The sequence below is a fragment of the Coccinella septempunctata genome, chromosome 1, assembly GCF_907165205.1.
Source record: "Coccinella septempunctata chromosome 1, icCocSept1.1, whole genome shotgun sequence".
NCBI classification, from domain to species: domain Eukaryota; kingdom Metazoa; phylum Arthropoda; class Insecta; order Coleoptera; family Coccinellidae; genus Coccinella; species Coccinella septempunctata.
The window spans coordinates 56,368,487-56,394,914 of record NC_058189.1 but is presented as its reverse complement, the minus strand read 5'-3'; the positions used below and the strand labels follow the sequence as shown (position 1 = coordinate 56,394,914).

Here is a 26,428-nt window from a genome sequence, read left to right as displayed (position 1 = left end):
GGTGGAAATACCAAGCATTTAATCACTTATCAGCATTTCAGTATTGTGAAAATTGTTCATTTCTCTTCTTTCACATAAGATTCTGTGAAATCCTGAATTTTTCTTCCATTTAATGTGTCTTGTTTCGTTCAAAACCTTCCCGAGAGAACATAAAAAATAAGTTATAAAGTCAATGTAGAGTTTACTTTCATTAAAATTGAGATTTTCAGAATGTGCGTTAATTTTTTTGCGCATTGTATTTGAGGTGGTTCAAGTCTCCCACCTGAGCAAGTCTCCCGGACTCCTCCTTTTTATATAAAAAGGTGAAAATTGGAATTCAATAGGTTCAACAAGTTCATCCCTATAATGAATGAAGGGATGATAAAAAACTCCATCAATGACCAAGTCCTCCTCAACAACAAACAGTTTATCCATTTCTGGCACAAAAATGTAATGACGCCATTTTGAATAACTCATGAATGTAACTTCTACGCAGTGGCGGATTATCACAGTAGCGCACTAAGCGCGCGCTAAGGGCCCCCAACTAAAAAGGGGCCCCCCGGTTCTACGAAAAATATCCGTTTCCGTCGGACCAAAAAAAAAGTTGTCAGAATTTCATTACAGATCATAAGAATTGCACTCCACACGACCGTGCTTTCTTATCCGTTGGGGACGTTTTGGGAACTATAGGGCCCCCCCAGCTCTCCGAAAAATCCCCGTGTTCATGGGAAAAAAATTGTTTATCGTAATTTTATTGCAAACACCAAAAATTGCACCACACCCGACCTGATAGTGTTTTCTTATTCGTTTTGACGACGCTGTTCCAATCCTACATCTGGCAATTTTTACCAATCATTCGCATTATAATTTCGAGCCCAACTTTCTACCCCATATTTTATGATATCTATTCCCAGAAGAAATAGGGCTTGTTTTTATGTCTGACAAGAGTGTAGTCCCTAATTGCAGGCCTATGGAATTCGCTTCGCCAACTATCGGGGTGAACGCTCAAAAGAAAGATTGTGCCTCGGCCTACAAATTCATGCGAACTTTTTCCCATATTTTTTAACATTTTTGAGTGTTGAAAAGCGAAAAAAACGGAGACAACGAGAGGAGCAATGTGTAAAACAGAAGAATTTCTCATCTTCATTTTTAGTGGCTGCTGAATCTAACTCTGTTTCAAAACAGGGGAATGAAAATTTGAACCCAGGGAGTACCACAACGCAGTTGAAGGAGAAGGAAGGAGAAAATGAAAATTCCGTACGTGACACCCCCAGCACGACTATTGTTATCTATAAAGTGAGTGTACCATCAATTAATGAACCAAATAAAAGAGGATTTATCGAAGGCAATTACAAGAAGCAGATTTTTACACAGTGAAAATCAATGGTTCGAAAGAAAGACGAGAATGGCTGATATTTTCAGAGACAACGAATGCTGTTTACTGTTATGTTTGCAAACATGGTTTTCAAAAACCACAAAACTGGCAACTGGTTTCAGTGACTTGAGAAATATGTTCAAAATGAACACATATCTGCAATGTGTTCATTCAGAAGACGATGCATGACTGTTGGACGCATTGACACAGAATTAATGAAACAGTTAGATGCAGAGAAATATTATTGGCGTGAAATTCTAAAAACAGATTGTCGATACTGTGAAACTATTGTCTTCTTTGGGAGAAATCTAATGGGAAGGGAATTTTTTGTCCTGCATTGAATAGGTACTTATCTGAATTCGGTCCAACAGCCTATTACCTTGCGTCAGCCACTCTCAATTTAGTGGGGAACTCAGCAGCCGAATCATGTCGAGCTGCCATACATTATTTCTGTTTCGTTTAAAATTTATGTATTTATTTCTCTGCCTCAACAAGACGATGGAATATTTTGCAAAACAACTTGACAAAGCTAAACATATCAAGAGAATCTGAGATACTAGATGGTCATCAAGAGCTGATGCAGTTTGTGCCTTAGCTGATAGCTACAAAAATATTAGAAAGGTCCTATTGCAATTGAGTGTAAGTGATCATGAGAAACCTATAACCAAAATAGAAGCGATTTTTTATTTCATTGAAATTAAATAAAAAAATGTTCCATTCATTTTGTTATGGTCGTTTTTATGAATTTTTCAATTTTGTTCAGTAGTGTTATGTTTTTTTTCTTGTAGAATAAAATAGTTGCATTAGTTTCTATATCTTCTATATATTTTCAATTATTCAAATATGCTTATTTATTTTTCTTATTAATTTTATCCCAACCCTTTTTTTTTTGTTCGTATTGAAATAAAGATATAAGTACAGAGTAGCTTAACTCACTTCATAGACAATTGAAACAAAAGTCCTAGGTATGTATTTACATAAGATATGTCTATGTCCTACATTGTATTCTTAGTAGGGGCCCCAGATTGGTCTTGCGCTTAGGGCCCCCAGTTAGGTTAATCCGCCACTGCTTCTACGTCTCGTAGACATGACAAATCATAATTACACATGAAAAATTTAATTTTTTCTGTTATATCTAATCTCAAAAATTCGATAAAATCCAGATCGAAAATGTCTACGAAATGATGTGTCACTCAACCCACATTAGGTATATTGAGGGGGTAGCACCAGGGTCATCAAGGGGTGAAATAGGGAGATGAAATCCAGGAAAAATGAATTAGTGCTAATAGTAATGAACAGTTGGGACACGCTGTGTGCAGTGCAGCTATTACGTGAACCAAACGTGCTAAAACCAGTGTAATAAACCTCCACCAGCAAAAATACACAAATACCTCCTTCGATTCTAATTACTCAACCTTAACACTCCAATTAAGACAACTCTCTGATAGGTGACCAAGAAGGGAAACAGCTCCTCCCTCTCTAAATATTGGTTACCATCAGCTCGTAGCCGTAGAAATAACCAATATGAAATATTGAAGGCGTACACGGAAGATAGAGGGGATCCGGGTACCCGGAAACACTGACAGGTAGCGCCCCCAGTGGCCGCACCGCGAACCAGAGATCACAATTGTGGTACAGGTGTAAGGATGCTGTTCGGGTTCAGTACCAGCGCGACTCACCTGTTGTTAGCTACGATGGTTCGTGGTGTGGTTATTGGATTCAGTACGTGATGTCACATTCTCTCTCCTTTCCGTCGCTAAAAGGTTAGTTGAATTCTATGATTATTTGCCAAGGTCACCGGTCTTAATCGATTCGGTGCTCGTTGAAACGAGAAGTGTGCCAAAACTGATTAGGGGTTCTTTTTCTTATTTGTATCCTTGTAATCTCCATATTCGGGGTGAGCCTTTGACTCGTACAAATCTTTTAAGAGTAGATTCTTGAGGCCGAAAGAAACACTTTTTTCCTTTACCATTTTTTCCGAATCGGCTCGGTTTGAGAGATACAGGCTGTTGAAAAACCATGAAAAATTTTATTTTTAGTTCAATTTTACAAACGTACTCGTACAAATCTTTTCAGAGTAGATTCTTCAGGCCAAAAGAAACACTTTTTTCCTTTACCATTTTTTGCGATTCTGCCCTGATTAAAAGATATAGTCATTTTAAGTTTTCATAATGAGCTATGCCAACCCTGGAAAAACAAAGGTCCCTTCGGACTTACACGCTAAATCTATGACACTACACATCTGTGGATCTTTTAAGAAGAGTTGCATGCGATCAAAGTACTCAATTTTTCAAATAACACAGATATTTTTATTAATGAACATCAAATTACTCAAAAACAGCGCATTATACGTTAAAATATGACGAAAACTTTTATTTTACAAAACGTTCAAGTGTTCATTAGATAGCGTCCAACTTAGTTTCAAGACTTGGGTTTTTTAATTTTCGGTATTTTTATGGTATGGTTTATGGTCATAATGAGAAAACTGGAAGACGTGGGTGATATCTTGTGTTCGATAAAGCTTCATCAAATAAATGAAAAACTATATCCCGAAATTCATATTTATGAGAGAACTGAAAATAACATTTTTTTATGGTTTTTCAACAGCCTGTATCTTTCAAACCGAGACGATTCGGAAAAAATGGTAAAGGAAAAAAGTATTTCTTTTGGTATCAAGAATCTACTGATATTAAAAGTTAAAATATTTGTACGAGTGAAAGACTCACCCTGTATACTATGTTCTGCGCATCATCTTCCGGGGTCATCATTAATTGTGCTGAGCGAATCAACCCTATATATTTATAAGCTTTTCAGCTTAAATTTTCTTCAATTACATCGGTGAATGATACTTCAATCAGGGTTGCTCCCCTCTCAATATGAATTTGATCAGTTCAAGTAACAGTTCAAGAACAAAGAATATTAGTTCAAAATCTCACCAATAAATTCGTCTAAATTATTCACATTGGTCATCACAATCTTCTTCTTGTTTGAACCCTTTAACTATAGGGTGAAATAGGATAGCAATAATATAGCACTTTGTCAACATAGGCACTTTCAATGAACTCTCTCAATTTTCTTCACTATTCTCGCCCCAAATAGCAAGATACAACAATTTTTCAAGTGACCAAATGCAACCAACCAGATAGAATTGGATGTACTGGACCATTCATTGTCCAGCCATATCTAGATATCTACGTTTATAGACAATTTTTGGTGAATAACTTATTTTGATGACTTCTACCTCTGTCAGAAGAGGCTCATCTTTCAAAAAACCCTGTGTAAACCAATATCGCTGATGCACAATACTAAATAGTATAGATAAATTAGGGACCGGGTTTCTTTCAGTAGCAATATAAGCCATTCGTTGAGGTGGCGGTAGCCTACAGTTTCTGCCTTGATCGATCGTTGAAATCTCTCAGATGCTCTTCGCTTCTTTCACAATGTTCCTTCATTCCTCAACTAAATTAATACCTTTTTTTGATTCATTTTATTTTCGGATTAATTTTCTCGATCTTCTTCATGGAAATCCTTCATTCATATATTATGATAATAATAATTTACTGTTACAAATTCAGAAATGAAATTTAGCTTCATTTAGGGCTAATTTCACCACACAATAGTGGAAGAAAAAGTAGGAAAATGTTCATTTTTTCTATCATGAAATATTTAGGTGAATATGGTTACATATGATAATACATTTTCGAAAACAGCAAAAAATTTACAGCAAGATAAAAGAACTATCAATTATAGTTAACATTTGAAAAATCAGAAATCCCTGTCGTATCTTGAAAATGACTGGATCGAAAACTTCAACAAAATCATATTGGAATGGCTCATAAAAAAGTGAAAGTGCCTGATTGATGATTTTCGAATAGGTAGGTTGAAACAAGCGATTAATTCAGCATTAGATATTAAAAATGGCAATTTCTTAAACTTGTTCAAAACTCGAAACCTATAGAAATGATAGGCCGATTCTGTTTTCATATTTGGATTAGTCAGGAAAAAAAAGCTCGAGAATGTGTCATCCGTGTTCTTCTAGCTCCTATAGTTTTTGTGAATTTTGCCTATTCTGTACATCCTTGTAGAGTCTTTCGGGGTAACTGAGCGCAGAGGGTAGTGTGCGCAGTGCGTATGTCTCGACTAGGCAATGTATGAAAGAGGGATTCATTCGGGTGAAGCAAGGGCGCAGAATCGCCAAATTAGTTTTTCATAGGAGTGCGCCGTGCGACGTTTCGTTAACTTTTTATTTGCAATCAATCAAATTTACTAGTTTTCTTGCTAATTTTTAGCATCTCTTCAAATTGTGCCAAGTCCAAGTTCCGAATCCTACAGTGTTAAACAATATTTTATTCGATTATGCGCATATTAATCTAAATATATAATTAAAAATTTTTGGTTCTCTTAGCTGCACAATTCTATAAGAACGTCAATTCAAATCTTGGCTTACTGGGGAAAGTTTGCGCGGGTAAGTGTGCGCATAGATTCATTATATGGGTATTTGATCAGTGAGGAATAAATTATGACATTGTTGATTTTCTTGGTTAAGCCTCGATCAATATTGTCCTATTTGTTCAGAAAAATATGAAGGGCCACCAACAGGGGAATGTATCAAGTGTTGTGTTCACCAGGAATGGTGGCACGAACAATAATGCACTGCTTGTAAAAAGGCGCTTCTACATTGACAATAAACAGCATTTCTCTAATATTGTAACATTTTGATGATATTATTTTGTAATTTGTTTTGATTGTGTGGTTCACTAAGCACTGCGTTCACTTACTCCGTGAGGGTGCGCACACTGACCCGCAATACGGGGCATGTGAACGCACTCCGACTTTCACTATTAAATTTTTTTTTGCGAAAAAAGAACGTTTTTGTTTGTTTGCTTTTTGATGCTTCTCTATAGATTAGAAAATTCTCTATCTTATGAATATGTTTTAATATTCCTAGCTTCAACATTTGAGACAGGGTATGGCTTGAAAGGCAAAAGTGCGCACTGTTGCCCCGAATGACTCTATTGAAAATGGCAATTTTTTAATCTTTGTTCAAAACTCGAAACCTATAGAAATGATACGCCGATTCTGTTATCATATTTGGATTAGTCAGGAAAAAACAGCTCGAGAATATGTCATCCGTTTTCTTCTAGCTCCTATAGATTTTGTGAATTTTGCCCATCCTGTACATCCTTGTACATAATAAAGAAAAAACAATAATATAAATATTCCTTGCTTTTCCAACTAATAACTGAAATGATTCAAAGTTACTAAAATTTAAACTCTTTTCTTCTCTATTTGAGGAGTCAAAAATTAGAAATAATTTTATGAAATACCCCTTTTATCTATCTCCGTCACTGATATACAAGGTGTTTTCAAAGGTCAGGCTTTTTTTTCGATAGAATGTAGAACTCAAAATATCAAAATCAAAATAAGTCATAACCAAAAATTATCCATATAAAATATCCAAGATGGCTGAGATACAACCCCTAGAAGTTCGAAAAAATTTCATTGAATTTCAAGTACGGGACTGTGGAAGGTGAATCCGGCATCGCAAAAACGAAACAAAAAATAAACATATGGCTGGACAATGAATGGTTCAGTACCAAGTTCTTCGGATAAGATATATCAGGTCACTTTTGAGAGAATCATAATTGTTGTATCATGCAATTTAGGGTGAAAAAAAAAATGTGAAAAATCGAGGCAGTGCTTATTTTAGTTATGTTGAAAAAGTGCTATGATGTTTCCCCATTTCATACCATTTTTACGACGATTGTTGGAATATTTGAACAAGAAGATTGTGATGCTCATTGTGAAAAAATTCGTGAATAATTTAAACGAATTTTATTGGTGAGATTTCGAAGTATTATTCAATTTTTCACACTTGTGTCCTAAGTCTCTTTTGTCAGTTTGTATTGAAATGAGCCAATTTCACAAAATCGTGTAAGTAACTAAAAAATAATGAGAATTAACAATTCGGCAATCCCAAGTTTCCATTTTCATTACCACGAAAATATCGAATGAGCCAATATCCTAAACGAAACCACATGGTCGAATCAGGAGAAAAGTTTTTTCCCACTGCTTTGCAATAATTCAGCTAACAAACGGTCTAGGGTCGTATTAGGATCAATTTCAGTGGATAATCATTTTTAATTTTTTTTCAACTTCTACCTTCTGCTGAAAAATAGCCTCAAATACACCCTGTAAAATTCGTGTTAAATTCCGACACTCTGAATGGACGAAATGTTGCTTATTCATTAGATTTTACTCCTGTGCTTTCGATACAGGTGTTATCTGATATCCTCTCGATCTTACCCGGATTAATAAATGTGACAAAACACCGAGAAGTAGGATATAAGACGTAAGAATACACCTAGTATTAGCCTCGGGATATAAGATTGATTAGAAAGATGGCTCGAGCATGTTGAAATTATTCCTTGAAATATATGTGTTTTCTGTTGCGACTAGTTGCATAATAATCACAGCCTTGTATTTCCATCATATTGTTATGTGGATATAATTCGATAACAAATACCGCTGTCACTACTTCGACAATGATTTGTTATGCTCGGTAATGCGTGTGTGATGCAGCCTTTAGATAAGTGGAGAAAACGAATCAAATAGAAAAATATCCATTCATATTATGATTCCCCGTTTCCATTGTGCTTTATCCATGATATTAATGAAAGTTAGAAGAAATAAAATCATCGACCTTCTGACAGGGAATCTTGAGATGATATTGTTTTTCATCCATCCCTTAGCTGTGGTGCTGCCAGAAATTTTGTTCTAACTGACTGAATGTTCAATCTGGGAGAAGCAATCGAATTTTCTTTCAAACAGGGTGTCATTCAACCCCCTCCCCATGTTAGGGTAGATTGGAATCAACCATACAAAATGTCCCCCTACGAACCATGGTTCACCACTGTTTCTTCTGCTTTTGCCCGAGGGCATAAATTAAGGGTGGTACCTTTTCACATTGAAATCTTTCGACTGTGGACTAAAATAAATGATATAGTACCTACTTTTGGAGCTTTTTCGCAAAAGCACATGATAAAAATTATCGAGGAAACTATTGAAATGTTTAGTGTGCCATCAAAGATCAATACGACGTATTGAAAAATGTCAAAATTTTTCATTACTCAACATATTCTCCTCTTAATTTGATACATTTATTACAGCGAACCTGCAACATCTCTAGACCTTTCAAAAAAAAATGTTTCTTCTTGCTCTGCAAACCAGACCTCCACAGCTTTCATTACCTCCTCGTTGGAAGAAAATTTACGACCTTTTAAACTTTTTTCAGTTGAGGAAAGAGATGATAGTCGGATGGAGCCAAATCTGGTGAATAAGGGGGGTGTTTTAGTAATTCAAACCCTAAATCACTAATTTTTGCATGGCAACATGAGATTTGTGTGCAGGGGCATTGTCCTGCATAAACAAAACACCTTTGGATAGCTTTCCGCGTCTTTTCTCTTTAATTTTTTTCCATAGAGCGGTAAGTAATGCCGAATAGTAATCTCCGGTTATTGTTTCACTCTTATCGAAAAAATCAATCATGATTACTCCATGGCAATCCCAAAAAACTGAAGCAAGAACTTTTCCACCAGATTTTTGGACACGAAACTTCTTAGTTCTTGTAGAACCAGAGTGTCGCCATTCCAACGATTGTTGCTTTGTTTCTGGATCGTAGAAATGTCTCATCCATAGTAACAATTCGGTTTCAGAAGTCTACATCGTTTTGAAATCGAGCACAAATCGAACGCGATGCTTCTATCCTTGTACGCTTCTGGTCAACATTCAAACATTTGGGGATCCATTTTGCAGAAATTTTTCTCATATCCAAATTGACTTGAACTATATGATGAACGCGTTCGTACGAAATATTCAGTGCTTCAGATATCCGTTTTAGCCCAATTCGACGATCTGATAAAATCATGTCATGAACTGCATCGATATTTTCGGGGACTGACACAGAAACTGTCCTTCCCGATCGGTCATCATCTTCAATGGAAAATTTACCTCTTTTGAAGCTTGCAGTCCAATTTTTCATGGTCGCATACGAAGGACATTGATCCCCAAGGGTATTAAGCATATCTTCGTAAATCTGCTTACCTCTTGACCCTTTTAAATACAGATACTTGATGATGGCTCGATCTCCAAATTTTCGATTTTCACAATTTCGGTGGACATCTTCTTTCTTTTAATTTATTGCGTAACTCTGGTTTACTTTTTTGACCTCAAACCTCACACTGACACTTTTAATGAGTTATTGTTCGTTGCTATGGTAACGCAATATTTTTTTTATGCATGGAACTGGTCTAGGCTAACTAGATATCAATACATCCTCGTATACCCAAAAAACACTACAAGATATACGATGGAGTGGCTAACACCCATCCCAAGAGCCTCTTCGACTATAGTTACAAAATGAACAATTTCTGAATCCGATGAATAAACATGATAAAATAAGAAAAATTCAATTTTTTCAATGATAAAGTTTCCCAATGTTGATTTTGGTTGAGCTCTTTTTTGCTTATTTAAATTCATGTGGAAAATACAAAAGGAAAACGATGGCTGAACCTTGTAGTAGATTAAATGCACTTTGTGAAATTCATATTTAGTTCTTAGTGTCGCCATTATTTGCTAAGACATCGATAATCAAATACCAAATGATCCATTTTCATACAATGTTCGAAAGCTCAGTGAGAAGTGGCTAAACCAAGGTCTTTGAACAACATTGAAGCTGAATGAACATGTAATCTGGTCTACAATGTGGTGAGGCCAGAGCATTTTTAGCTGTGGTAATCTTATGACTATTCGAAAACCGCTAAGGCTGAAAAATTTGGAAGATCTGATCCAAAAACTATACATTTGAGGCTATTATTTTCTTTCTTCCAATTAGCTGTACGACCATTTTTCTTCAAGTTACAGCTTGTTGAGAATCCCTGAAAAGTTTGGAATTTTTTTGGCCCCAAATTTTTTCCACTAGTATAAAAACCTCGGAGGTGGCCCTGACCCCTGCTTGCACCCTCGTAGCGAAGAATAAAACGTTGAATTTAATCTATGTTTCAAAGAAATCGCGGATTCTAACAAGGTTTTTTTTCTGGAACGTTGCTCGGAGTCTGTGGAAGTGATACCAACGAAAGACATAAAGAAAAAAATTGCTTGCACATTATAAACTAAGGCAGAAAGCCGCCGAATAATCGGATGCACAGAAAGGACGATGAAAGGAAGCCGAAACCCCGTACAAGCATCTAATGGGATTAAAAATGATGAAAAGCACAATTAGCAGATTTCTAAAAAAGTTTAAGGCTAATGACACATCGCAACAAAACACCTTTGCGACGTTTCGTTGCCTGCACACACAGTGCCTTATTTGAAATCGCATAAATACTAGAGAACATTACCTTGCGATCGAGGTTTTTTGTGGTAGTCGTTCGTTCCGGTCACATAAATTCCAAAAAGAGTCCTGCAGCTTCTAGACGATCGAAAAACGGATCGGATATCTTCATTCAAATGCTCGACTCGAGGAATAATTATAAGAAATGTGATTTTTTTGTGGAATCCAGAACTTGACATTCGAAATCATGGACTCTTGGTTTCTTTTTTTCACTAATGTACCCTTGTAATCGGGCATGGAAAAAACTACTGTGGAATCCTCTCAGTTAATCAAGGCGCAGACTAGGGACATATACTCCATTCACATTTATTTTAGCAGTTGCTTGGCCATGAAATAATTTTCTCAAGTTTTTGTAACTAGAACGGTGTAAGGTTGGCACTCATGAAATGTCGTTAATGTTATAACGCCGTTACCACAACTAATATCAATTTTTATTACGAAAATGCCGAAAGTGATTGAAAAAAGAGACAGGGTTTCAGGAATTGCTATTTAGAATTCAGGTCCGCTCATTCAAATAGTTATACCCTGATATTCTAAAATCTACAATACGTCAGACGGTAGTGAACATATTCAATTTAAGATAATTTATATAATGTTTCATCTGAATCTAAACGACAGCAGAATATTTCCACAATCAGAAATATTGTGAATGAAGGGGATGACAAAGAATTTCCTTCTATTGGGAGACCCAAAAAAGTGGTGGCATTTGAGAATTTTATGTTTGAGTGAATTAATGCGAAAAGTTTACTACAGGATTTTCGATGAATGTCATCGTGGAATCAGTTCCCAAAAATGGGGTATTTTCCTAAATTTCGATATATATGTCATTGAAATCCTTATAACTGAAATATATCGAAATATATTTTTTTCGAATTTTAACGTATTGCATTTTGTCTGTATTCACTTACGAAAATTCTGATTTCAGAAGTGCTCTCTTATGAACATTCTACGTCATTTTTACAATCCGGCAACGCCCATTATTTGTGTCAGTGATGGTCATGAAAGTGTCTGATCACCATAGACGTAATTAATATCAAGTTTGGTGATCACATTTGACAAGAATAACAAATAACGCATAGACATGAAATAACGACACAAAATGTCATCGCTTTTAAGAAGGTATAGACACAGATTACAGAAACAATTTTTTGTAATCTGTGGATATCTTCTTGATAGATTCCAGTGTTGTCGACTTAACAAAAATTACTCGACTTAAATAAAGGCATTCTACGTCACAAGCTTTCACACATTCGAATGTTTACCAAGTTTCGAAGGGTATATTTCTGAAATGTCTAAATTTTGAAGCGAATCTTTTACGTGTTGGATAACTAATGAAAAAGGCTTTCCATAAATAATCTTGAATTCGAATTTGGAGTTTTAGGAAACTTGCCCATTGACTTTCCAATTTTCATTTGACTTGTCCTATACATTGTAAATGTCTTAAGGTACCAATAAAAACCTAATTATTATTATTAAATCAATGTATTACGATGCCTCAAATACGCGCCAGTTGTCCTGTTAATTGTTTATTCATGTGAAATTTTTGTTCAAAGGTAAGTTCATCTTGACTTGAAACTTCCTTTAATTCCTTTTACTAATATTGATGCAAGATGATTTTCGTTGAAGAATTCAATATTCTTGTAATTATCTGTTGATTCCTTCGGGAGATACCCAACATTTTCTTTTACCATTTTTCCGAATCGGCTCGGTTAAGAAATAGAGGCTGTTGAAAAACCATAAAATTGTTATTTTAGTTCTATCTCACAAACGGTTTCGTGGACTCAAGCTTCAAAAGAGGTAAATTTTCAATTGAAGATGATGGCGGGACGGCCAATTTCTTGGTCAGTCCCCGAAAATATCGATGCAGTTCATGATATGATTTTATCAGATCGTCGAATTGGGCTAAAACGGTTATCTGAAGCACTGAATATTTCATTCGAACGCGTTCATCATATAGTTCACGTCAATTTGGACATGAGAAAAATTGCTGCAAAATGGATTCCCAAATGTTTGAATGTTGACCGAAAGCGTGCAAGGGTAGAAGCATCGCGTTCGATCTGTGCTCGATTTGAAAACGATGTAGACTTCTTAAACCGAATTGTTACCACGTTGAGCGTCACAGCGGTCCGTAGGGACCGCTGATAGTCTTACTTGTAGGACCACGGCGGTCCGTAGGGACCGCTGTTTTAGAATTTACTACTACTCTTCAGTATTATTTTTTTTCGAATTTTTATTCGAAAAAAATTAAACAGGTGTTGTTATGGTTATAATAAGGAGATTGGACTCGACAAATTTCACCTGTACCGCATTTGCTGTGCGTTTCTATTTTTCTGGGGACCAGAGCGGTCCCGTGGGCCCGCTCATCAATATTCTTGATATCAGGCGATATTGCACTTTTAGCGAGAATCTGAGCAAAGGGATTATCTATATGATATAAGAGCAAATCAAAATCGATGAAATGGCGACACTCTGGTTCTCCAAGACCTAAGAAGTTTCGTGTCCAAAAATCTGCTGGAAAAGTTCTTGCCTGAATTTTTTAGGATTTCCATGGAATAATCATGATTGATTTTTTGGATAAGGGTAGAACAATAACCGTAGATTACTATTCGACATTACTGACCACTCTACGGGAAAAAATCAAAAAGAAAAGACGCGGAAAGCTATACAAAGGTGTTTTGTTTTTGCAGGACTACGCCCTTGCACACAAATCTCATGTTGCCATGCAAAATTCGTGAGTTAGGGTTTGAATTACTAGAACACCCCTCTTATTCACCGGATTTGGCTCCATCCGACTATCATCTCTTTCCTCAACTGAAAAAAAGTTTAAAAGGTCGTAAATTTTCTTCCAACGAGGAGGTAATAAAAGCTGTGGAGGTCTGGTTTGCAGAGCAAAAAAAAAACATTTTTTTTGAAAGGTCAAGAGACGTTGCAGGTTCGCTGTAATAAATGCATCCAATTAAGAGTATTATTAAGTAATAAAATCTTTTGACATTGAAATTTTGTTTGGTTCTATAGTAGGCTAAGAATTTTTCAATATATCCTCGTATTTTTTTTGTACAATGCGCCGTTTTCGACTAATGTGATGTTGGGTACTTTGGCTGAAAACAACTATGTTTAAAAGATCCACAGGTCCACAGATGTGCAGTGTCACAGATCTAGCTAGTTATTCTGAAGGTAATTTTGTTTTGCCAGGTGTGGCTAAGCTCATTATGAAAACTATATGAACTATATGAAAACTTTTATCAGGGTTATTCAGGGCCGAATCGGAAAAAATGGCATGGGAAAAAAGTATTTTTTTTGCCTCAAGAATCTACTGTTGAATGTTGGTTTGGTGGTTGATGTTTTCAGTGTTTACAGTTTAGGAAGATGAAGTAATTCTAGGAAAGGCGTTCATTCACCTTCAAAATTCCTTATACAAAATGCTATAACGAAAGCAAATACCGTTTTCGTTGCCAAAATAAAAGAGGCCCAAGGAGTGATCCTTGCGGAACACCTGATGAACCTGCGAAGCGATCCACTGATCAAAAGCAAACAAGCAAACGACCACTGCTTGAGTTCTCCGAACGAAAAAAGACCGGCCTTTATTATTGGAGAGTTTGCGGTAAATTTGAATAAGTCTTCGCTTCTTTTTGGCTCTGTGAACACATTCATTTGGAACGAGGCCGTATCTTTGTCCTTCAATCCTATCCGATTATCAGGACGGTTAATGAAAGAGTCAATTGAGATCGATAATTCAGGCACCGTTTGCAGATTCCGTCCACGTAGCAGGCTTCCAGATAGAGGAGAAAGAGCACTCTTTCAAAATGATAGAAATGGTACGCATACATTATCTTCAATCTCATCTCACACACGTACTCCATAGATGGACGACGGTATCTCTACGCGAATAATGCGCAACTTGAATCTATTAAAGGCTCTTAGTTATGTAAAGAATGATTCATATCCAATTTGTACAAATTGCTCAACTTGTCTTATGAATATGTAATAAATATATTAAAAAGTATGACTGCGATTCTTATGGACCCTCGTTTATATAGTTATGCTAATCCTTGAAAATCCCGTTCGATGCGATATTGGAACATGTTATAACGTCATTTTTCTCGATACTAGGTGACGACCACCTGGAATGCTCTCATTGCTGGGAAATTTATGGGTTGTTAATGAATATTATGCCTCAGGCTTCTCTTGCTCTACCAGCAATTCGATGTTCTGTTATCCATAGGGGGTGTTAAAATTGGAGTGATAAATAAAAATAGTGGATAGAGAAATATACATTTATTCTTTCGAATATAAGCAATACATTTGCAGAGATCAAACATCAAAGCATGTGTATGAGATGAATATTCACCGTATGATTTATGGTCTTAGTGAAAAAAAACATATGTCAAATAAGGAAAATATTCTTCAATTTACAGTCTTTGACTTGTACAAATATTTTAACTGTAGATTCTCGATGTCAAAAGAAACACTTTTTTTCTTTACCATTTTTTCCGAATCGGATCGTTTAAAAAAATACAGGCTGTTGAAAAACCACGAAAAATGTTATTTTTAGTTCTCGCGAACGGTTTTATCGAATCAAATGAATTTCGGAATATAGTTTTTCATTCATTTGAAAATCTTTTTCGATCACAAGATATCACCCACGTTTTCCAGTTTTCTCATTATGATCATTACGTTCCATAAAAATACCAAAAATCAAAGAACCCAACTCTTGAAACTGTTGGACGCTATCTAATGAATATTTGAACGTTTTGAAAAATGAAAGTATTTTTTCATATTTTCCCATATAATGCGCCGTTTTCGTGTAATTTGATGTTCAAAAATTAAAAAGTATCTGTGAAATTTGAAAAATTGGCTATTTTGTCTGAATGCAACTCATTTTGGAAGATCCATAGATGTGTACCTACTTATTGTCACAGATAACTAGTATTCTGAAGTTAATTTTGTTTTTCCCTGGATGGCATAGCTCATTGTAAAAACTTAAAATGGCTATATATTTTTTTCAGGGCCCAATCGGAAAAAATTGTATAAGAAAAAAGTGTTTCTTTTGACCTCAATTATTAATAATTCACTATTAAAATCTTTGTACGAGTCAAAGACTCACCTATTTATTTAGAGCAAAATAATTTTAAACAGCAAACAATAAAATAGCATTTTTATGACATACAGTTTTAGCATAAGTTAGCGTAAAGGGTTAAAAAATCCAGGAAATCTTCTCCAAGTTACCAGAAAATTTCATCTAAAATAGAAATAAAAAAAAACATAAAAATTTGAAATAATACAAAATTAAATTCAATATATCAGATTGACATAAAATTCACAACCTAATTCAAAAAAGATTCACAAATTTGGCTGTTATTCTGAAGGTTATTTTGTTTTTCCCTGGATGGCACAACTCATTGTGAAAAAAACATTTTTAAATAGGACAATGATTAATCAGATCATTTAAGGTCTCTTTCAGTTTTACAACTACTGCTTTCAACTGAATTCCATCAGAAAAGCATACTATTGCAACAACCATGGCCTGTTCTGATACGATTTAGAAAATAGTGAACGTATTCCATTCAGAGTGCCAAATGTCCTTGTCCCTTACATTCGAATTAACAAAAGAGTTGTACTATTTACACATAGCAGACTGTCTACGAATATGGAGCGGTACAATGTTTGAAAGAAATGGTAACCATTGAATAGGTGAAGATCTAATAGTTCCAGTAATAATTCTGATAGAAAGATTTAGCTGTGCATCAATTTTTTGAACATGAGCACTATTAACCCAAACGGGGCAACAATATTCAGCAGCCGAATAATTCAAAGCTAGAGCTACCTTCGAAGAGTAGTTGCATCAGCACCCCATGAAAAACCAGCTAGTTCATGAAGGATTTTATTCCTAGTTTTTAACTTCACACGCATATTAATAAGTGCTTTGAAATTTAGCCAGGAACCCAGCATCAGTCCTAGATACTGATGATTGAACTTATGTTCCAAATAACCGAAATATGTTTGATGATTATTCAAAAAGAAACACGAAACCTCGGTTTTATTTGGATTAGGACGCAAACGCCACTCTAAAAGGGAATTCCTCAAAATTTCTATAGATGTTGATTGCTTACCTACCTATATCAATTTCTCAGTTTGGTTAGTACGAAATTATTTTTATGGTAGTCATATTACCTATTGTAGATTTTTCTCGTAATTCTTCCCAAATTATTTATTCACTGTATTATGTAGGCATCATAATTATTTTTTGACATGGAATTCTGAATTGATTTTTTCATATTTTTCGAACAGACAATGAATCTAATCGAAAAAGCAAGACATTGTTATTGTTTCCATGTAAAATTTTCTATGGTCATCTTCGAATTGGTTTTGATACTTTATTATCCAATTAATTTTTTATGCATTATGGTAAAAACTGCATTGGAAATTTTAATTCAATGTGCATATGATCAAAACTCCTCAGAGCAGGAAATGTTTAGCTTATTATTTATGCAACACTCGAGAGATTATTGAATAATATTCGAAACCTTAGATGTTATGATTATTCGGCTTCATTAGTTGTCACTCTTTTGAAATGGAACATCGGTTTGGTGTGAAAAACCAAAGTTTTAATGCCTCAGAATCATGAAGTAACAGCAGGGGACTGTCAAATCCGGTTAATGATGTCCCAGTAGATATTGGTGAAAAAAAATGTAAGATATTGCGTGAAAAATTATTTATATCGAATAAATAAATCCGTATGTCATAAGCTCAAGAGAAACATAAGATGCACCTGCCTGGGTATATTTGATTTGTCGTCGTTTTTTGAAACATTATCCTCAGTATACTGAATAACCAAAGTTGATTCAACACTTATCTGATGTGTTGATGAATTTATATATGGATATTTGATGTATTGTGTTTTCAAGAATGGTTCCATATATTAATTGAGTTTTTCATGTATTTCTAAACAATAAAGCATATACAGAGTGAGTGGGTATATACTACTACTACTAAGAAATTTATCAGAATGAAGCTATCCCATTCTTTGTCATGAATGCAGAAGCACAAAAAAAATCAGGAGTAAAAATGCCATTTTGTCCACACTAATGTTTTGACTCACTGTCTGCCAGTTCTTGAAGTACTCATATAACATATCGCGTCGTGTGAATTACCCTTACAATAAGTAAAATTACATATTTCAAAAAAAGTAAATCAGATCATCTGAATTTTTATGACTTATCGCTGTCCGTTTTTGTTCTGAACCAGATTGATGAATTGTTGGTGCAATGAATTAGTTATGGTTTAGAAACAAAGAGTGTTTCGTTTACTTCAGAGAGTTAGTGAATTTTTCTAGAATATGTGAACTATTCATAGATCCAGGTAATCTTACGAAATAATTGAAGATTTCAGTTTTATTAGGATGAGTGAGGGCCATTTTAAGGTATAGAAATGTAATTTTTTTTATTGACGTCGAATAAGTTAATTCGGAGGGAAAATGTTTTATCGATCTTATCCTATCGAGTTATTATGTTTTTTCTACTTTCAATAATGCAAAAAGGTTCCACATATTCAAGTTATATGGATAAATTAAAGTAGGTAAGGTTCAATATTCTCTACAGATTCGGAATTGATATGGTCAATATTAAGTGAAACTTGGCATAACAATTACGTTTAGACACAGAATACCTACCTTTAAAATCTCATAGCCTACTTGACGAAGAATTTTTAGAACGCGTTAGTAGGATTTTCAAATGCTGATTTGTCAAAGACTTAAATATGCATTGTAATGACTAGTGGTTTTGGAAGTCAACCAGGTTTTTACCATTGTCACAATCATAAAATCAAATTGAACCTGTGAGTTTTACCTGCACCATTTATGCAACGTTAAAACAACGACTGGATTCTGATACAATGCTAAGACCGTGGAGTGACCAGGAGGACAATAGTAAGAATCAATAACAATAACAATAACAACAACTTTATTCTCAGAATTTTCACTACAAATATACAAAAAAATGAGAAACCGTCAACAATAGAAAACAAAAACAAATTATACGATAGTGTTCTCATAGGAATAGTTTAAAAATTCTGAAATCGAGTAAGGTTCGATATCTATAATTAAATTTGTGAGTTCTTTTTTGAATTTGGCGAAATTCACTATATTCAAAATATTCTTAGGTACAGTATTATAGAATTTTATACACATATACTTAGTGTTTTTTTCAGTTAGTGTCTTTTTATGTATTGGAAAGAAAAAGGGTACAGTACGTCTTGTGTTATTATAATTTTTTAAATCCTCAAAATAATGTGGATTTTTTTTCATAAAAAGTATGCTTTCCAGAACGTATAATCCATAAAAAGTGAGAATTCCATTCTGTCTGAAATGCCCTCTACAAGTTTCTCTAAATTTTAGTCCAAGCATAGATCTTAAAGCGTATTTTTGAATAATAAATAATTTACAGCCATCAGAACCATTACCCCAAATCACTATTCCATACCTAAGTAAGGAATCGAAACTTGAGAAATAGATGGATCTTAAAAGTTGCCTGTCTACACGTCGGGATAATACCCTTATCATATACAAAGCACTATTTAGTTTTTTACTCAACTGATGTATATGTTCGGACCAATTCAATTTATTATCGACATGAACTCCCAAGAATTTGGTGGATTGTGCTATTTCAACGATGGTATTATTGAACTGGATATTCTCTGGAAAATTTTCCGTTGATCTATTAGTCCTGAAAATAATGCACTCAGTTTTATCCACATTGAGAAGGAGCCCGTTTCGACTACACCAATTGCTGATAAGATCAAAAACTGTCCGCGTTTGCTCAATGCAGGATTTTATGTCTTCCTTTCTAATGAGTGCATTTGCGTCATCCACAAACATAAGAATATTAACCAATGTTTGGACAATATTATACAGTGCTGAAGGCAAATCATTTATATATAAAATAAAAAGTAGGGGCCCCAAAATACTCCCCTGAGGTACACCCATATCAATAATCTCATCTTTGGACGTGTGAACTTTATCGCCAGTGTCAACTGAAACTCTCTGCATCCTATTGCTCAGGTAACTACGCAATAATTCAAGTTGGTTATCACGAATGCCATAAAGTTCCAATTTGTTTAACAATTTCTGGTGACTCACGCAATCAAAGGCCTTGGATAAGTCCAGAAAAAGTCCAACAGGCACCTCACCCTGTTCAAGCGTCTCAACAATACCTGATGTCAACTCATAGAGAGCCGTGGTGGTGCTTTTACCGCGCAAATATCCATGTTGATTTCTTGAAAATACCCCGAATTTCTGAAAGAAATTCAACAAACGTTTCACCAAAATTTTTTCAAATATTTTTGAGAATGAAGTCAGCAAGCTGATAGGACGATAATTGCGGTAATCAACAGTATCTCCTTTTTTATGAAGAGGTTTTATTACGGCTAATTTGAGGGCCGATGGAAATGAACCCTCGGTAAAAGCTCTATTAATAATTTGTGACAAAGGCTTAGCAATTATATGAATTGATTTTTTGATAACTGTTATAGGTATGTCATCATAACCACAGGAGTTTTTACTCTTCATTTTCTTGACAACATCCATTAACTCCCTTTCGTCTACTGGAAAATAATAAAAAGATTTAGTATTGCGATGAATATCATATGTACCCTCCGAAACATTGGAATTCTGTGAATTTTCCGAATCATGCATCAATAGACACTTAGTCTGAGTCTTTGACAGGTAGTGGTTGACTACCTATATTCAAGATTGAATGTGGGTCGCATATATCCTTTGAAGCTTTGATTTGACATTTTCTATTAGGCAATCATAATAGTTGGGAGCCCAAGAGGAAATTCGGTATTTAATCGAGCGTGTCAGATCAATATAAAGGGAGACAGATACCATGGTCCCTGTACAGGGTGGGAAAAATTCATTGTCTACTGAGAGGATCTCGAGAACTATAGCAGCTAGAAGAAAACGGATGACGCATTTCCGAGCCCATTTTCGGAGAAACAAAGAATGGTGGAAACCGCAGCCTCTTACGATACTTCGTTTTTGAGTTTGGCAATTTATTAAAGTTCTTATAACTTTTTTGTCTTTGAAGTAACAAATCTGAAACTTGAACCTTCTACAGGCAATTTTTTACGTAGAATCCACTGATGAGCTCAAAATATTTTTTTATTTGGAATCATTAGGTGAACTTTCTTTTTTTAACTGCAGACTTATATTGAATTTGTTATTTTTGAATTAGAAAAAAACTTTTGTCATTACGTATGAATGTGCCTAAGAAAGTTTGAGTTTCAGATCTGTAACTTCAAAGACAAAAAAGTTATGAGAACTTTTCGAAATCGTCAACATCTCAATTTTTGTTTATAACTCGAAGTCTAAAAATGATAGGCCGATATTCTGTTTTCAGATTTGGTTTAGTCATGAAAAAGGCGCTCGAGAATATGTCATCCGTTTTCAGAAGAAAACGGGACGAGCAGCTAGAAAGCTGCTATAGTTCTCGAGATCCCCTGAGTAGACAACGAATTTGGCCCACCCTGTACAGTACCTCTAACAAAAATTATATCTGCATATAGGGGGAATTGTCTAGGACAGCCTGTCAGAATAGAAAAAAAAAACGATCATTGTACATTCCGGAGCGTGTCAGATTAAGATATATGTGGTTAATTACATGTTTAAAAGTATATATTCTCTTAATCTGACAATGTAAGCGCGACGAAAATGTTTGTGACGGTGCTAAACTTATTTTGAAGCGAATGATTCAAGAATAACGGAAAAAATATAGTTTGACAGTTTCAGCAAGCCGAAACAATAAAAATTGGCCATACCTAAAGATCCCAAAAATCAGTTTTTTTGAATTATCTTCTCTCCTGGGCTTAAAATTGTTTTCGCATTAATTATAAAAATTGTTAAGCATAACATTTTCTACAAATTTTGTCTGAAGCTATTTTTTCTATGTTTGAACGTTTTTCAGATATGTGGCGATGAATGTACATTAGACTGGGTTTCTACATTGACCTTGGCATGTGTGGCTAAGCTCCTCCCCCTTATAGCTCTCTAACTCGAAAACGGTTAAAAGTATGCAAAATTTCTTCAGACAAAAGTTGTATAGAATTTTATTATCTACAATTTTCATAATGAATACAGAAAAGAATAGAGGTACAGGAAGGAATAGATTTGAAAAATATGCCTCGTTATCATCTTCGAATTGTCAGATTAAGAAACCCACTCCCTGATTAATGCCAAATTTCAACACATCTGCACCACCGAGCTCAACCATCTGTATGAAAATCTGAGACGCTCGAGAATGTACAAGTACCGATTTTTTTCTGCATTTTCAAAAGACCGCTGTGACCTTGCGTCACGTCAGTCTCTTGAAAAGTAGCTTCCTTTGGGTCTAATTAACATATCCTTCAAAAATCTGAATTTTTTTTACCATTTTCAACTCATCCGTTCGGCCAGCCCCACCACGCAAACTGTCAGATTAACATAAATTTATTATCAGAGAGACGTAGGGCATATTCAGTATCTTAATCTGACACGCTCGAGTATGTACAACCGAGGACTTTTTTTCATTTTTCAAAACTTGTAGACGCTTTCCCCACCGCTGAAAGTGCATACATCATAGAATCTTCTTTTATTTCTACCATTTAATCTTCAAAATCAACTAGGTCTCCACGACGTTCGAGTAAATCCCGATTGGAACATAGATACAAGGAATGGAAAATAAACTTTTGTTGTTGTTATGTCACTGGAGTGAGATTAGTTACTTAGTGTCGCCAATCACAATTGAGATAGTCGAATCTGATATCATTGTCACGTCAATTTTCCATACGAAAAGGTAGGAGCTATATAAATTTATTTATTTTACGCCACTGCCTTAGTGTCGAGCTAGACAGAGAAGCATAGAATGTTTGTACCACAACAAATACATTCATAGCACGTCAATGTCCATTCCATGTATTCATGTTCCAAGGATTCAGCATAGTCGGCTCCCCAACTAAAAGTGTTAGGGGCAAATAATGGCGTATACCACTAACATTTAGGAATGTTTTGATTTTGACCCCGTTTATCTCTTATAACTTTCATAAGAGTGAATATAAATGGAATCATACTTTTTTAACCCGTATTTCGATTAAATAGGGATCATAAAACGGTATAGCATCACCAACCTACCAGGAAAACGCGAACATGAATGAACTCAGCAACAACAATCGAAAATGCCCGTGTCTGCAGGCATCGCCGTGCAGGAATGCCCCGTTAAATGGCATAAAAATACTTTTCGTAGGAAGCTTTATCAGGAGCTCGAAGGCACGAAAAGATGATCTTCATATGGCCATATCTGGCGGCGTAGAGTAAAAAGTGTATCAAATGATGCTCCACGGTATGCAGCTTGAATGGAAGCAGTGCGGAAAACTTCTATCTTCCCGGTATTCACAGATATAACGTCGGCGTTTAGTGAAGTTCCTTGTAGCGATAGTAACTGTCCCGGCCTGCTTCGGACTACAACGCGGCTCTTCCATAGAAGTATCATCTATGCGTGAAATATCTGCACGAGACACTTAATTAAGGCAGATCACCGCTGAACAACATTAACGACACAGGCGGCTCTGTGAGTGACATTTTAAACCGACTGCTCTTCTCTAATGGTCATGGGACGAATAGTTACCATTTTCCTCCTGGTCATCTTCAACGCTGCGCTGTCTACATACCGCCTTCTATTTAAGTGCATTGGTGTTTGAAACGGCCTATTGATTATGGCAGTAATACGTTTGAAAAGATTGCGTATAAGGACGAAAAATTCATTATCATGCGATGTTCCACATTATTCACTTCCAATCGTAGATGAACGAGAGTATCGCGTTTTGAAACCGTAAAAGCCGTTTTCGATTTTGATCAAGAGCGGTGCCATTTAAATGAAACTATTCGATTTATTGCCGATCGTGCATTTTACCATTTGATTATAGGCATTTATCGTGATGCTACTTTTTCAGTGGAAAGTACGTCTTCAGTCAGTTCGCGGAGAGAAATTTGAATATAAGTTTTCACTCGTCGACTGTTGAGATACGACTTCTGTATTTAGATTTGCCATAGGCGTGTGATGGATGGAAATTCATTAGGCATTGTTCTTTCGAACATTTCCATTTAAAGCTGAACAAACAGTTACTCCCAGTTTAAATTGAAATACAAACTACACAATACTATCTCGCATGTTGAAATGATTGTTGATATGTATTCAAAATACGAAATACAAAATATTTTTTAGGCGTGCATTTGAAATATACAGGCTTATACAAATATTTTAACAGTAGATTTTTGACGTCAACAGAAACATTTTTTTCCTTTATCATTTTTTTCTGAATCGGCTCGGTTTAAAATATACAGGCTGTGGAAAAACCATAAAAAATCTTACTTTTAGTTCTATCTCACTAATGGTTTTATCGAATGAAATAAAATTCGAAATACACTTCTTCATTTATTGGATGAATCTTTTTGGAACACAAGATATCAGTCACGTTTTCAAGTTTTCTCATTATAACTATTACGTCCCATAAAATACCAAAAATTCAAAGGACACAACTCTTGAAACTAAGTTAGACGCTATCAAATTAATATTTCAACACTTTCTAAAATAAAAGTATTCTTCATATTTTCTCGTATAATACGCCGTTTTCCATTAACTTGATGTTCAAAAGTTGAGAAATATCTGTGAAATATGAGAAATTGGCTACTTTGGTCGAATGCAACTCTGTTCAAAAGGTTCACAGATGTTAAGTGTCACAGATTAAGCTAGTTATTCTTGAATTTTGTTTTCCGAGGAGAGCACAGCTCATTATAAGGGCCGAATCGGAAAAAATGGTATATGAAAAAAGTGTTTATTTTGACCTCAAGAATCTACTGTTAAAGTCAGAGACTCACCCTATATAAAACGAAATACGTTATTTTAACTGTATGTATTTCCATCCGAAAGACAAATTACAAAATCCAGTCTAATGTTAGGTTATGTAAATGGGAAAGAACTAATCCAGTTTACCCTTCAGCATCGTATGAGTCGTTGGATAGAAATTTGGCCTGCTTGATAGTGCTGACTGAGATTGTCTTGGAAAACACACCCTTGAAAGAGGGGCACATCAAAGATCGCTTATAGCATTCTGCTGCCTTGGTGTCAACGGCACAGAACACACTTGACTTACTTTATGGTCAGCAGGTCTATTGTGATCTATTTCTCCCTGTTCCATTAACTTCGGAATTTTTTCGAGCTGACCAAACTTTTTTTATGAAGACTACTGGACTATAAAGTATTCGAAATACTAACTACAAAATACGTTAGCATCAGGTATTTGAAAATCAATTAGAAATTATGATTTCAAAAAGTAATTGAATTACAGTTACCACTATTTAATTGTGCTTCAACTACCTATTTCGAAAACGAGCAATTAAAATAATGTCCAGCCCTGTATCTTAATTAAATTTTGTCTCTTAACTAACAAAATGTGGATGACACTGACGCGCAAAAGTCAGAATCTTTTGCGTACTTAAAATTCGTAACCTGTACTGAATTCGTTCAAAGCTACAGACTCTTCGGGTAGAAAACTATATAGTGCCTACTATTGCCTAAAATAACGTTTTGAAAGTTTTGTAGATTTTGAGTGTCCCTGGCGAATTGTTTCAGAGATGGAGAGGTTTTTTCGATTTAATAGTGATGCGATCAGAACAAAATCTCGCTCGCTCAGTACTTAACAACTAGTCATAGGTATTATTTCAACTGGTTCTGCGTATTCTTTCGAATACCATAGATTCGGGTGACTTGGGACGATTGTTGAATTCAACTTCAACTCATATTTTCAAAACGGTGACCTATGCTTAATGATTCAGACTATTGATTAGGATATATACCATGCTTCAGAATTCGGATATAAATTTTGAAAAAAATAAAATGTAATTGTCCCAAGTCACCCACCGATTTGGCAAGCATGCGACACAAGTTAAAATCTATTGATTTCTCAACCCTCAAATGAAATAGTATAGTGTGTATAGTGTAAAATTAGAATTTGTGATTATATAGTTGAAGGTGAGTACTTTAAATGATAAACCCCATTACAGCGAAAGTAAATATATTGCAACTCAAAGGTGAAAAAACTAAACAAAACAAAGGAACTTTGATTTCTTTCATTATTTGGTGATTTATTTGTGGAAATAACGTAAATAATAATATCCTGCGAAAAATCGGCATATTTCCTGCTGCCAATGCGCCGCTTGTATCTATTCGGCATTGTCCCAAGTCACCCTATGAAACTACAAAATAAATGAATGAGATCCATGTTGCCGTTTGATTTGAAAACAACCTTGTTTCATGACATATCTAATATCCCAATATCCCATGTATCCAGAAAAAGAAATTAAACATGCACAAAGTGAAACACATTGTACAGAAAGTATAAGGGCCATAAAAAATGCGCTTTTACTCTCCTGTATTCTGATCACGGCAAACTCAACAGAAATTAATTGTTAAACTTACCGAAAAGACGCTACACAATCTTATAAGTTTGTCCCATCATTCATAAATGGTATAAAAAACATAGAAATCTGCAAGGGGGGTAATTGTCCCAAGTTACAGGACTTTCAAAGTCATCCGAATCTACCGGTATCGAAAAAAAAAAACACTCGGATGCCAGGATTTTGCCCTTTACAACCGGTT

The 26,428-nt window shown here is 35.1% G+C and overlaps 1 protein-coding gene across 2 annotated transcripts in view; it reads left to right on the top strand.

Moving 5' to 3' along the window:
- The first annotated feature begins 2,996 nt into the window (after positions 1-2,996).
- The window catches only part of LOC123322700 (estrogen receptor-like), a 59,243-nt gene continuing 35,811 nt past the window's right edge, over positions 2,997-26,428 (top strand). The window contains exon 1 of one of the 2 annotated variants that reach the window (XM_044910685.1): positions 2,997-3,117. The gene's annotated coding sequence lies outside the window, so the exon portion shown is untranslated. Of the gene's footprint in view, positions 3,118-17,882; positions 18,105-26,428 lie in introns of those variants that run through there. The other variant, XM_044910684.1, reaches the window with a different exon arrangement.